Source organism: Epinephelus lanceolatus, chromosome 12 (genome assembly GCF_041903045.1).
Source record: "Epinephelus lanceolatus isolate andai-2023 chromosome 12, ASM4190304v1, whole genome shotgun sequence".
Classification (NCBI taxonomy): Eukaryota; Metazoa; Chordata; class Actinopteri; order Perciformes; family Serranidae; genus Epinephelus; species Epinephelus lanceolatus.
In genome coordinates this window covers 1,908,430-1,923,913 of record NC_135745.1, presented here as the reverse complement: position 1 = coordinate 1,923,913, position 15,484 = coordinate 1,908,430, and the positions used below count along the sequence as shown (strand labels likewise).

The window sequence follows — 15,484 nt, the reverse complement described above, 5'->3', positions numbered from 1 at the left end:
TTGAGACAGGTTTTTTAAGGGTAGACCTGAAAAGTGGGAATTAGCTGGATCAAGCCGGTCAAAGAGTCTGTGTCAGTGGGGGCCCCGGACTTTGTTAAAGTGGCCCACTGTAGTCGACTGAGAGTCTTCAAGTTATGCAGTAGTTCTTCTGTGTTTTTGAGTGCTCCTCAATTTCACGTTGCTCTCCAGTACAGGCAGCTGTGGATACAGACCCAGGGTGTGAGATGGAGGCAGCTGCCTGGAAATTAAGAGAATTTCCCCAGTCAGGCGGCAAGATAACGGCTTCAGCTTAGAAGTGGTGAATTTACAGCTCACAGCAACATAATACAATGTAGTCTCTGGCTTTTGTTTAATATCTAGTGTCTGCAAAAAAGTAGTTGCATATTTCGATCTGTTGTAAGCATAGTTGGCATGCATAAGCTTGTAGGGCTAACTTGGCTTGTTTACTATATAACATGAACGTCACTGTCACACTGTACGTCCTGTTGAACCTCATTAAAGTCTCAAACTAGGGAATGACTAGTCGGATATTTGTATTGAAAAGCCAAAGCCAATTCGACTGACAAAGTTCGAAATTGGGTCCTACCACTTAGCAGTGCTCCCCAAAAATTGTTGTCAACCACTGTTTGCAGTGCCATCCATTCCTACAATGATCGGAATATGTGTACCACCTTTTGCTTCAGTGCACTGAGGGTAGCCGCTAGGACTGCACAATATCAAGAAAACACGCAATATGCAGTAATGTTGTTGGATATTGCGATGACAATATGACTCTCAATAAATACACAAATGTACAGTTTTAATGTCTTTCTGCTTTAGGTTCATGCCGCTAACATAGACCCCAGCCAGCACACCCATGTGAGGCCTAGATGAGTTCCACCAGGGCTTATATTTGGGGCCCAACTTGGCTGCCTAAACGGGGGCCCAGCTAATTTTGTCCTCAGTTTCCATGGAGGCCCCATATGTGTTAGCCCTGATGGGTTATGGCTTCATATAGGTCCCACATGGGCAGAACTGGTTTTTCCCCAGGTGGGGCCAACAGAACTTCCTTTACATGGGTTGATGAGGGGCCCTTGTTGGGTTTCATACAAGTCCCATATAGGCAAAAACAGCTTCTCATGTGGGGCCTATGGAGTTTTTCATGGGTTGATGATGGGACCCAACTCAGTTTTATGTAGTGCTCCTATGGGCCACAGCAGATGCATATATGGGCTAAATTACATTACATTAAATCCCCAATTACAAATATACATTTAGCTTACTAAAGAAGGGTGTTTAAAAGTAAGCTAAAATGTAATTTATGTATTTAATGAACAGTGACTGTTGATGCTTCTTTTCAATAAAGCAGCATTGAATAATGGCATTGGTCTTGAATCGTGGTGATGATACATCAAAAAATCTAACTGAAGTGGAAAAGAATGAGAGTAGAAGTATAAAAAGCTTAACATGTAGAATTTCTTTTTATTCACTCAAATTTGTATCAGTATCACAGAATTTGTCACAAACTGAGATGAAACACTGAACAAAAAATGCATTAAGTGTTAGCAATGGTGCTATAACAGTCAACATTAGGAGCTTATTATGCTAATGGAAACTGATTGGTGAGCTCTAGTGGACGCCCTATGCCCCTGAACAGAGTGAAGAGGCTTAAGTCAAGTAAGTAAGTCATGCTAATGGTAAGCTTCTTTTGAACCAGCAAAAACATAAACAAACTCTTGAAATAAAATGTATGAAGAGTGCTGTGAAGCTTCTTTACTCCTCCGTCCTGTATATTCCAACGACCCTTTGAAAAGAATAAAAAAAAAGATGAAGACACACCTTGCCACAGTGCTTTGAGATAGCTGATTATTGTGATCTCCAAGTTAAATTTTAGACTTTTATTGACCCTTTAATACCACTTACAATGAAATGTACTGCTAAGATATACTGTCAAAAATATTAAGATATATTGTATAGATTTTAAGCCCCTAAATCTTTATACTCATTCATATTGCCTGGAATAATCTTAACTCGTGCTCTGAGATTGAAATTCTGAAATTTATTGAAAAAAACAACAACAACAACAACAACAACAACAACAACAACAAAAAAAACCATACCACCACCCAAGTTAAATTCAAGCCATATGAATCTATCACAGCTAAACTGTCATGAAATTAAAACCCAAAATGGAAAAAAAAAAAAAAAAAAAGTCAACGGAAGAAAAAAAAGGTAAACCATCTAGCATGATTAATATTTAATGCACATTTATACAGTTAAGTGCAAAAATGTACTTTTCAAAATTAGGCTATTAAAAAATGTAATAAATTATTATGATTCTCTGATTTCAGTGATAATTCTTTTAACAAACATCATTCCTAATCTATATATAAAATATTCCTTGATGCCAAAATCCATGCCATGATCATGAACACAGCAAAAACTATAAAAAATTAAAAAGTTAAGAGTGCAGAAAAAGCACCTAACCATGCTAATGTTGTGGCTGAATAGTGTGTCTAAACATTTTGTAAGTTGTACTGTCATTTAAGACCTTGCATATCTTGAGACTTATTGGTTTTGCTCTCCGCCACGTGCTCTCATGGCATGGTTTCCTCCCCTGTCTCTGGCACCAATTAACGATTTTGGCACCACCTTTTCAGCATCCTTCCTTGTAATTTCTTTAGTAAGGGATTTTTTTTTCAAACTGCCTGTAAGTAACATCCAGAAAGAGCATAAGAGTGAGATAAAATTCCACATTTGAGCCCCTGCAATAAAGAGTTGCAGTATCTCCATTTGGACATTTTTTCAGAAAATAGATTTCATTTGAGAGGTGATCATAGACCTCTAAGAGTTAAACATGGGAACAATAACAACATTTTTAGTGACTTTTATCTTTCTAAATCCAGGAGCAGGGACACTGGCTCCAGGCTGCCCCTCACCTGGAGCCAGCAAGAGAGGCAGACGAGGAAGAGGGAGATGTGGAACATTAATCATAAAGCATATTATTTAGGTGTCACATATGGTGAAATAAATATTTAAAAATAATGTATATCATTCCTCTGTCATGGTATAGTTATGGCATGAAAATAGAGCCCTAAGGCACTGATGAATATCATCCCTCTCCAGTCTCACATTACACAAGTGTGATCCTATTGCATGGGTGGTTCAGGACATGATTGCATAAAAATGACATCACATTGAGCATTGCATTCAACATCTGTTGACAAATAACTGTTGGTTGCAGCCCTAATCTCATGGAAAGTAAACATACCATACACAACTTCAAACAAATGAAGCCCTCAGAATTCTAGCTTCCCATGGCGGCCAACAAAATTGTATTTTCTCGATAAGGCATTGTCCATCAGAAAGCCCATCATCCTCCTCGTTGCCTCATCAACAGTAAATCCCCCAATATCAGCCACCACAGCAACTTAAGGGAACACAATGGATTAATGAAACTAGTAGACATCCCAGAAATGATAACATCAGCAAAAAGCATGTTGTATGTTGGGCTTAATTTTGATATTCTAAGAAGTCCATACTCTCTCAAATCCAGTTAAGCAGTTAAACCTGTCTCCTTGGAGAGTTAATTTAGGCCTAGATTTAGTCTTATACTAGCTCTTATCCTTCCTCTTGCATCAGCTTAGTTTAATCTAGAACAGACTTAATCAATGACTATTTTAATATATGTCCGTGCAAGTCCCGTTGAGTTAAGTGAATTTAAAGGAACATTTTAGTCCCACTTTAGGCTTAAGCCTTGTCTATGAAACCTGCTGTTAAAAGTCTTGTAGTAGATTGTCTTCATTAACAAAATTGGTGCATATTTAAATAAAATATTTCAGAAAATTTGTAATACAAAAAATATGAGTTAATATGAGTGATCAACTGTAAGTTTCATTGGGATATCTATTAGTTAATTTTTCGCCCTATTTGTAGTGTTTTGCCTACATGGGTGTAAGTTTGTTTACAGACTGATAACTATAATTAAGCTACTAGATAGACAGGGCTATCATACCAAATTATAAACTAGAGACCTGTAGATTGATAAAAATGCCAAAATTGTTTGGTCCCCGTGGGTGATAGGGGCCTACCAAGTTGTGAAAACGATCCCTTTAGCCCCTGTACTAATAGGGCCCCATTCTATTTGTCTGTTTGTAGTTCTGGCTGCACTAGTTACCTGTCAGGGGCTGGTGACATCAGATGGTGAGGTGAATAATCTAATAACCTATTTTTATGATAAGATGACATTGTTTGGCACATATAAATGCAATTTTGGGGTGATTGGCTTATTTACATTAATAATGGCAAACACATATATACATGCCTTTTGGATTTTTTATTCCTTATTCCATGTCCGCCTGTAATTCATGTGTGTTTAGGTGTATACATTTTTTAAAAGGAGCAAGATAGTGATGAATTTTTTGCTGTATTGTTTGCAGCAACTGTCTGTGAACATTCAGTCCAAATTTGGTGACATTCTGATAATTATTTCCCAAGATTCATGTGATAAGGCAGACACTGTCCTTTTTGGAGAAGCCTCAATTTTGACTGTTTTCAATTTTGGGGAGGACCCAAAGATCATCCAAAAAATTTTATTAAGCTACTACATAGGCAGGTCTATCATACCAAAATGTAAACTAGAGACATAGAGTGCCGAAGTCACGCCCCTTCCGGTGAAGCTCATGGGACCTTAGATCGGAAAAAATATGAATGGCAGTGAATGAGGAGAGAAATATTATCTTTTGGTCCCGTTTGAGTTGCGACATGAAATCCAAATATGTCGTTAATGAATTTAAAACATAAATTTTAAGGTCAAGAAAGTCATACTTTGTGGTAAAACTGTTGGAAGTCAGTGACCCTCTGCACACTGTCTCCTCCGATGAACAGTGGTTGAATGATGTTCTTTTTTGCCCTCCTAAAGTCTACCACCATCTCTTTTGTCTTGGCAGTGTTTAGGATCAGGTTGTTTTCCGTGCACCACACCGACAGCTGCTCCACCTCATCCTGATACACTGACTCATCCCCCCCTGAGATGAGCCCCACCACGGTGGTGTCATCGGCAAATTTTATGATGCTGTTGCTGGTGTGTGTGGGGGTACAGTCATGTGTGTATAGGGTGAAGAGTAGTGTACTCAGCACACAGCCCTGTGGAGAGCCGGTGTTGAGGCTGAGGAGAGGTTGGGACCTACTCTTAGCCTCTGGGGGCGGTCTGTGAGGAAGTCCTTTATCCATAGACAAGTGGAGTGTGGTATTCCCAGTTCCGACAGTTTGGTCACCAGTCTGCCAGGTAGGATGGTATTAAAAGCAGAGCTGAAGTCCACCAAGAGCAACGGAGCGTTGCTCCCCTGCTGCTCCAGGTGGGAAAGAGCAGAGTGGAGAGCTGTGGCGATGGCGTCTTCTGTGGACCTATTTGCTCTGTAGGCAAACTGGTGGGGGTCGAGCTTGGGGGGGAGACTAGAGGTGATGTGGGCACAGAGAAGCTTCTCAAAGCACTTCATAGCGACCGGTGTAAGGGCTACTGGCTGATAGTCATTCAAACCACTGATGATGTTCTTCTTGGGGAGAGGAACAATGATGGAGGACTTCAGACAGGGAGGGACGGCAGCCTGACTCAGGGACTGGCTAAAGATGTCCTTCAGCACCCTTCCAGGGACACCATCAGGACTAGGGGTGTAAATCACCAGCTTCATCACGATACGATATTATATCGATACAATGTTTGCCGATATCACAAAGTCTCAAATTTCGATTCGATTCGATTCAGGAGCCTGTGATCGATATGATGCGATATCATATGCCCATCTAACACAATCATTTACATCAACTCACAAAAACAACTAAAATATGATTTGACCATTGTATTTATGGCTCTTCCAGGTATCAGGCATTTAAATAAACACATAAGACATATTCAGCTTTAAAACATTCACATCCTATAAAACAAAACTGAAAGAACTTTAAGTCCCCATTTTGTTATACATTAAAGCAGGATTTTTGTAAACCTTAACTCTTTTTAGTGTCTCATAAGCACAGTATTTTTAACAGTTAGAACTTAACCAAGGTCTTAACCTATACTTTAAAGTGCAAATGCAGTACAGTCACCCTGCATCATAGCTACTGTATCCAGTATCCACTACATCTTATATACATTTTTCTTAACCAAAATAAGCAATTTCAGCTGGAGAACAAGTTAGAACAAAACAAATGTAAACAATTCCACATCTTCTTAGTGCATATTGTATTAGTCAAATACTTCAACAAAGTCCTTTGCATGTAATTATTAGTAATGTGGTGACAGCTCTTTGGCCTTTATCATGGCTTACTGACAGATCTCTAAGTATGTCCTCCAGTTTTCTTGTTTGAGAGGTTTTTCTTCAAAAAAACCAACTGATCAACATGTTCAGGAGACAAAACACTATGCTCTGAACGCACAATGGCACCTGCAGAGCTAAATACATGCTCAGAGGGTACACTGGTACCAGGAATGCAGAGGTAAGTTTTGGCAAGGTTGCCCAGGAGGTGAAACTCAGTCTGATGACTTTTCCACCACTCTAACACACTACCTCCCAGGATCAAAGATGCTTTATACATCAGATGTCATCAGATGTCAGATGTCTTTATACTTAGCAACCTCAGCATGGGCTAGCTCTCTGGAGGTCTTGGCAGTCTGGCTAGGGTCCACAGTGAAGAAGGTGTCACCAAAGAGATCCTCAAGTGCCTTTGACCTCTTGGAAGCAGGGACATAATCTAAAATGACACAGAACACAAGATTTTAATATTTCAGAGAACAAAATATCTTGTTTGTACACTCCAAACACTTATTAGCTTATTGTTAATTAACTCATTCACTTGTCTATAACATTGAATCAAACACTGTCCACAAAAAGGAAACACACACCTTGTTCAGTGGCTTGAACCTGGGAAGCAGGCACCAAGTCAGGTTGATCAGAGGTTGGGTCACCAGATGAGTGAGGTGGTGCTGGGTCATCAGATGAAGAGTGAGGAGGTGCATTCTCAACCTGTGCCACTGTGCCATTCTGTAGATGATTAACACACACACACACACACACACACACACACATACACAAACATGCAAATGTAAATTTAAATCATGTCAACAATAAAATAATTAATTAATATATTCATGAATAATAGTTTTTCTACCACAAACAAAAAAATATTATCTTACTTTCTGGTCCCACAGCTCTGCAGCCTCTTGTATGAGACACTGGAAAGTTGCATCTCTCTCCTTCTCACTTAAGAATGGCAGCTTCTTAAACCTTGTGTCTAAGGCAGATGCTCTCAGCAGGACTTGCTGCACGTCCACATATCGCTGCTGGAGCTCCTGGGTCATTGTCTGCTTCATCTCTGTCACTAAAGTGGAGTCTTCCTCTGAGATACTGTAATGCTCCAACAACTTAGCTTTGAGTGGTGCAACCATAGATACCTTGGGCTGCTGTTCCTCACACATGATGGTGGTGGCACTTTTCACCGGTCCGAGTAGCTTAACTAAGTCTTCAGCTGTAGAGATGTCTCCTTCGCTGAGTGTCTGCATGTCATTTGCACATTTCCTCAGTTTTCTGTCCAGGAGTGAAGCACACACTGCAGCTTGTTGCTCCAGAAACCGTTCTAACATTTCAAACGAACTGTTCCAACGTGTGATTACGTCTTGTTTTAGCTTGTGTTCTGGAAGTCCAAGCAACTTCTGCTTCTCTTTTAAAAGCGAGGTCGCCACTGTGCTGCGGTGGAAAAATGACATGACCCGTCTCACTCTCCCCAGAAGATGTGCAGCACCAGCACATTTCAGGCCTTTCTGTGTGGCCAAGTTTATAGTATGTCCGAAACATTTGATGTGCAGTGACAGACTTGCCTCTACTCCGGTGACGGACATGTTGCTGGCATTATCTGTTACAAGCGCAGGGTTTTTGTCGTATATTCCACTCCTCGCATGCCTCCTTCAAAACTGTGCCAAGATTTACTCCTGTGTGTGCGTCGTTCAAAATCTGTGTCTGAAAAACATAATTCTTCATTTGCCAGTTGTTGTCAATATGATGACAGGTTACAGTTACGTAGGCTTGTGTTGTACATGACGTCCATCCATCTGTAGTGATAGCGACTCTGTCTGCATGCAGGAACTCACATTTAACTTCATCTTTAACTTGAGTGTACAGTCTCGGTATGCACGTTTCACTGAAGTGCTGTCTTGATGGTATTGCGTATTTCAGCTCCAGAGTATGCAGTAGTTCACGAAAGCTATCATTCTCGACAACACTGTAAGGTCTCATGTCTTTGCAAATAAAATATGAAATGCCACCTGTGATACTCGTCACTCTTTTTGAGTTGTTGTTCACTTTTTGTGGAAAGAAACTGGTCAAAGCTGGTGTGCAGGCCTCTGGCACGGTAACACTGGAGCTAGCGTGAGCATGTGGGTCAGTGCTGTGTTTGTTCTTTAGGTGTGCGGCCAAGTTCGTTGTGTTTCCCGAGTATTTCAACTTGCACTGGCATTGTTTGCTTATGGCGTGTGTTTTGTCTGTTGAGCGTCTTTCCTCCAGAATCCGAAATATTTCCAGACTGCCGACTTATTCCCGAGAGGAGAGCGAATTTCATCGTTGTCTTTCTCCGTGCTGCTTGCCATGAACTACCCGGGCGGTGCTGTTTGTTGTTTGAGTGGAGGCGCACTTGGCCGGAAATGGTGACACAGACGCGCTGTGTGAATTTCAAAATAAAGGTGTATCTTTAAGATGATGATTTGGATCGACATTTTCATTTTGTGTCGATGTAATCTGATCGTTAATCAATGAATCGATGTATCGATGTGGCTCGATGTATCGTTACACCCCTAATCAGGACCGGTGGCTTTCCTGGGGTTCACAGCTCTCATCGTACGCCTCACCTGCGGTTCCTCCAAAATGAGCTCATGGATGATGCACAGCTATCTCTGGTTGCAGCACCTCAAAGCGAGTGAAGACGTTGTTCAGCTCCTCCACCAGTGAGGTGTTGCTGTTGGTGACTGATGGGCTTGTAGATCTGTAGTTGGTGATGTGCTGTATTCCTTGCCACACCTGCCTGGAGTCGCTGCTCTGGCAGCATCTCGATCCTCCTCCTGTATGCAGCTTTGGCCTCCCTCATGCCCCTCCTCTGGTTGGCTCTGGATATATATATATATATATATATATATATGTACAGTACTGTATATAGCAGTATAAAATGTACACAAATGTAAAACAGAATAAAACTGGTAAGAACAATTACAAACATGAAAAGATAAGATGAAACGCTAAAATATTAAAATCACTACAGACAACCAAAGGCCATTGAAAATATGTATGTTTTAAGATTTGTCCTAAAAGTTGTCAGTGGAGGGGGAGCATGTGATTAAAGGAACTCTTACCTTTCTTGCATTTCACACAGCACAAATTTGAACATCCACAACTCCTGCCTCCCTCCAAAGTTGCATCCCTCTCCTCCTGCAACTCCACCTCCCCCCAAAGGCCTACTCCCCCTTCCTCCATTACGTCCTCATTACATCTAAGATAGACGTAGGCATTGGCAAGGTAATGTTAGATACACGGAAGAGGAGGGCGAGTGTAACATTAAAACCAAGACAGTCAAACACAACCCCAGAGTTTTAAAACTCAACTGGAGTCAGTGATGACTGATGAGTTTTAGAATAAGGTTTCAGTGCCAACGTTGGATAGTAGCGTTAATGTTACTAGTAAGTGGAAACGCACAAGGAAAATAACATTAATGTTTCAGAGGCTACACTACAGTAGGCTATATACGGTATATAACATTATGATCTGAACTAAACTTCTTTATTTGTCCTTTTTATGCGCAGCACAAAAATGAAATGACATTTCGCATACCCCAAGCAAAAAGAAACAAAACATTTACAAACAATTTGTTCAACATATAAGAAAGAACATATAGTGCAATAGTAAGATGAAAACGGTCGACATTTCACAGTCAAGAACTCCACGTCCTGAGAGCAGAACTGGGAAATCCTCTTCACATCACAGCACCATGAGTTGTTGGTGTATATTGCCAGACCGCCACCACGGCACTTACCAGATGATGCACCCTCCCTGTCTGCTCTGTGTAGTGTTAGCCCTGTTAGCTCAACACTGGAGTCTGATATGTCACCATTCATCAATGTCTCAGTGAACACAAGGACGCAGCAGTCCCTCACTCCTTGGTGAGTGGATCTCCACAGTTGGATGTAATCCATTTTCCTGTCCAGTGAGCGGACGTTTGCCAGAAGGACGCTGGGAACAGCTGGTTTGATGGAGTTAGCTCTTAGCCCAGAACCAACCCCTCCACGTTTCCCCCACTCCCACTTCCTGTCACAGCGCTGCCAGCATCTCCCCGTTGGGACAGCTCCAGGCGAAACCACGGTCATCTCAGGGCTAGCTCGACGTAGCAGTCCAAGCTTGCTACACATCCTGAGCTCTCTCGGTTGTAGCGTTAGATCTCTGCAGCGGTTTCTAATGTCTGTTAGCGACTGTATTGCACTGAAGAATTTACTTCTTGTTGCACCGTGTTTATAGATTATATCAGGGCTGCCAACTTTTCAAAAAACTTGGAGTGAGATTCAGTGGGGCCAACCGAAATTTTGCCACATACACTGAAATTTTTTGTATGGCCCATTCAGCGTCATTACCATACAGCAAAAACATTTTTTTGTTGTTGTTGTTTTTAAATATACCATTTTCCATACATCAGTAGTTCTCAATGTATTAGCCTTACTCAGAGTGTACCAATTGAACCAACTGACCCAACAGTAATACACAAGACACAGCATGGCTCAAATTTGTGCATGTTTATTTTGGGATTCTGTATAAAAATAAAGTCATCAAATAGTAAACAGATATGCAACATCATGCAAGAAACATTTACATAAAAATGAAAACCCCCAAAAGCTATGTTATTGTGACATTTTTGAACATCCCCAAACTACATGCAGCTAATACCAATTTAAATTAAAAAAAAAATAAAGTTTAACCATTTATACAAACAATTCCCAAAATAGGGAGGGTACTGTCAAAGTCCTTAAGATCTGTATGCTTTGTTGTACTTACTTGTGGCCTTTTTTGAGGCCTTGATGATTTCTGGGGAGGGCTCCCACGTGAAGTAGGACTCCAGGCCAGCCATCTTTATTGTCATTATTGATGACAGGGTTCCATCCAGAGCCAGGCTGTTCCTGGTTTTAGTCTCTCTCTCTGCATCTGCATTGGAGTGGGGTAACACCAGGACCAGCTTTGCAATGGTGGCAAGCCTCATGAACAGACTTAACCCTGTCACCTATGAAGAATGAACCAAGAACACAGTGGGAAAAAAATCTCACATTCCTTTGAAAGATGAGTAAAGGTTGATAATTAATTTTGCCTAAAACGAAATGTACGCACCTACTGTATATGATGCTTTATACATACATAACAAATTATTCTAATTTGTATATACTACTATATATACAGTAATTAATATACAATTATAAAGCAGCATAGAGGAATGGTTTTGTATAGATAAAACAGACAAAATTAATTAGGCATCAACCTACAGTATACTTTTACAGCTGCATTGAAACCTCAAAATAATATGTACAAAGCTCTCGAAATGCCTTTAAATGATCTCACAACACACAAAAAACAAATATGCAAACGTTACTTAAAGTTTAAGAGCACAAACACCTGAAAAGAGCGGGGGAAATCGATCTTCTTCTCCTTCTTCTTCTCCTTCTCCTTCTTCTTTTGAGTGCAATCCCGGTGTCAATTGGGCCACAGTGCCACCAACATCCAATGTAGCAGTCGGGAGGTGTATTGCACATTGAAACAGGGACTTTTTTGTTTTGGCTCCAACGGCGTAGGTTTGATTTTCACATTGGTAGGGACATAAAAGTGCTCCATGGCGGCGACCTGTACGTTGATGATTTTTTTATGCAATTTCACGTCATGTGAAACTGATCACTGCTTTATAATGCATATTTAGGTATCTACACTAAATACAAGAATGTCTTGGTTAATGTATTCTCTAATGTTATCAGTCACATGAATATACACTGATAACTTCACCACATCTGTCTGTATGTGCTTCCCAGGGTAAACTATATTAATAACAATAACAGTATACTCCGAAGGGGCTTAACTTCAGTATCAGCCTGTGGTCTGCAGTTGGGTTGGTAATAGTGATCTGAAATGATATTGATATTGGGTAAAAACATATATTATGCATGAATCAATATTTTTACTTACCCCGAGTCACAATGCTGAATCTCACTATCAACATATATCCTTCACGATTCAATCTCACCTGTGAGGCTCCTGTCTCTCCTCTATCTCCCCGTCTCTCTTCCATTTCCTTCTGTCTCTCTTCCTGCCTCTTCTCCTCCATCTCCTCCATCTCCTCCAGTCTCTCTACTACTTGTCATCTGACAAAAAATATATTGATGCAAGACATGTGAACAGTGGGACAATCTGAGATGCAACAGTTATAGATTTTGATTGTTGTAGCCTGAGGAAAACATACTATATGTTTTACAATTAAACATCTGAATGTATATAGGCTAAAGAACAGCCATAATGTCAACACAAGTTAGTCAGCTTCATCATGTTAAACATAAATAAAGTAAATCAACAAAAATGTAAATGCTCCAAAATCATTATAATACAGCTGTGTGCAAAATGTTGCACTTACACCCAATATCTGTTACATGAATATGACTCTGTTCTTACTGGGTGTTTTTACTGGGAGCAGTGGATCTCTATTCTCCTAAGTCTCTCCCTCACACACCATGGATGCTGAAGACTGTCACTGAAGGAGCTATTATTTATAGTGTTTACACTTTATTTATTCAGACTGTTTCTATCATGTCATCTTACTACGAACATTAATGTGAACTGTGTCATCACTACATGACATCTATGATTGCTGATGGAACATGTGAAGTGGAATTTCATGTTCTCTGGCATATAATATTGATCTAATAGTTGCCAAATTTAGCTCAGCTAGTATTAGCTCATTAGCATCTCATTATCGAGCAAAGAGTTGCCAAGGAACGCCATTCAGTTAGCCTAACATCAACAGGTGTTTGTTTAGCTTATTTACTGAACCAACCGACTCACCGTTCACACTCGGCGCTCCGGTGTGGAGCACTAACGGTAACGCACGTGTATGTGTCGTTCCCTCATGAACTGCAGTGAGCTGTATGGTGACGCGCACCCACAAAGTCAGTGGAGAGAGCGGCGCTGGGGAGGACCAATCACACATTACCAAAATAACGGTAGAGCCAATCGATGAGCAATACGAGGTTAGAGGCAGGATGTATGGTAGACACCAACGATTGTTAACCCTTTGTGTACCATATTGAGCGGACACCGACAGCCAGCTCAGACAGACACTTCAGCGTGAGAAGCGTCCCTGTTACTAGTTTATATCCACAAGTGTCTCTGTTACTAGTTTATATCCACAAGCGTCCCTGTTACTAGTTTATATCCACGAGCGTCCCTGTTACTAGTGTATTTGTTGTCTCACAGACTCGGGGGCGGGGGTGGGGGAGTGTGGAGGGGAGTTGCTATGCGAGTGGTTAGTCAGTCAGAAGCCTCCACGTGGGGAAGACAGACAGGACAGGAGAAAAATCCAACCAATCATTGCATTCGAAAATTTGACAAATAAATCAACACTGTGGTGAAGGGCTGTTATTTCCAACTACGAAACATGGCAAAACTCAAGTCCATCATCTCACACAATGACCTCAAGACTGATCTCCTTAAGGCTAGACTACTGTAACTCCCTGAACTTGGGTGTCTGCCAATCATCTTTGTCTCGTTTGCAGCTGGTGCAGAATGCTGCAGCAAGACCTCTCACTGGTGCCAGAAACAGACACAACATTACATCAATGCAAGCATCCCTGCACTGGCTACCTATCAAATACAGGATTGATTTTAAGGTTATTTTATTTGTTTTTAAAGCCATACATGGGCTCACACCCCAGTGTATTGCTGAACTCCTCTGCCCCTTCTCCAACTCCTGACCTCTTAGATCCTCTGAACATTGTCTTTTAACCGTTCCACTATCAAGGCTGGTGGGTAAAGGAGATTGTGCCTTTGCAGTCGCTGCTCCAAAGCTCTGGAATAGCCTTCCCCTCTTAAAGCAACACTTACCTTTCTGGAAATGTTACACTTTTTTTGTTTTCTTTGCTGATGGCACACTAAAATATAAGTGAATTCCACCAGAAATAAAAACTCATAATTATACCATTCTCATATGGTTCTAAGAAATCAGGGCTGCCAATCATTGCATTCGAATGTCATGTGGAGGAATGTTATGGAGGAACGTTATGTTCAGCGATGAGTCCAGATTCTGCCTACAGCAGTAGGATTGTAGGGTCAAAGTGTGGAGAAGACCTGGAGAACGCTTTGCTGATTGCTGCACTGATAGAGTTACATCTTTTTGTGGTGGCAGTGTGATGGTGTGGGGCGGCATCTTACCTCACTGGAAAAACTAGGCTTGTCATCATTGGAGGCAATCTCAATGCAGAGAGATATTGAGATGAAATTCTGCAACCAGTGGCAATCCCATATCTCCACAGTCTGGGACTGAACTCTATCCTCCAAGAAGACAACTCTCTCCCCCACAGAGCGGGGTTTATCAGAGACTACCTCCAGAATTTGGGACTGGAGAGGATGGAATGGCGTGCCAGCAGTCCTGACCTCAACCCCACTGAACTCTTGTGGGATCAGCTTGGGCATGCTGTTCAACACAACCACGTTGGCTGACTTGCGACAAATGCTGGTTGAAGAATGGGATGCCATCCTACAGCAGTGTGTGACCAGGCTGGTGACCAGCATGAGGAGGAGATGTCAGGCTGTTGTGGCTGTGTATGGTTCTTCCACACGCTACTGAGAGACCTGTTTGTTAAATGAATAAATTGTTAAGTTGCCAATATGTCTTGTTTCTTCAGACTTCAGTCATTCACTCCACCAAATAACACCAAACAAGAATCAACAGTAAAAAAAGCTGTTTGGCATTGGCAGAGAAGAATTGGCAAATTTTTCATGGGCACAGCCCACATACTCAGCTCTGCTGCTCATCCCACAAATGCATGTTCCTTACAAATGTGGCACCATTTAATAGGGAAATAAACAGGCTTTCCAATGGAGTAAGACTTATTGCCAAGAAGGATTGTTACAATAAAGAAATAATCTACCAAACAAATGTCCTTACTTTTTGTGCTTAGTTTATTAACACGCAGCATGTGCATGCATTGCACATGTAAATATACTATTTATCACAGTTCAAGGAGAAAAACAGATGAAATTAACAAATATTTGTGAAACACATTTTTACACCTCATAGTGTCATAGTGTCAGCAATAGCTGTGGTAGGAGCCATTATGTTTTTGGGTTGTCCCTGAGTCTGTCCAATTCTTGTGAATGCAATACCTCAAGAATGCCTGAAGGGAATTTTTTCAAATTTGGCACAAACATTCATTTGGACCCAACAATGAACA

The 15,484-nt window shown here is 41.0% G+C and overlaps 1 protein-coding gene and 1 long non-coding RNA gene across 8 annotated transcripts in view; one reads left to right on the top strand and one right to left on the bottom strand.

The window, feature by feature from the left end:
* The window catches only part of LOC117271535 (junctophilin-1-like), a 258,838-nt gene that overhangs the window by 16,545 nt on the left and 226,809 nt on the right, over positions 1-15,484 (top strand). The gene's annotated exons all lie outside the window — the stretch shown is intronic.
* On the bottom strand, positions 5,355-9,165 carry LOC144465055 (uncharacterized). Its single transcript, XR_013492413.1, has 2 exons — positions 7,169-9,165; positions 5,355-7,016 (listed from the first exon to the last, which is right to left on the bottom strand). It is a non-coding gene; the product is annotated as an uncharacterized LOC144465055 (long non-coding RNA).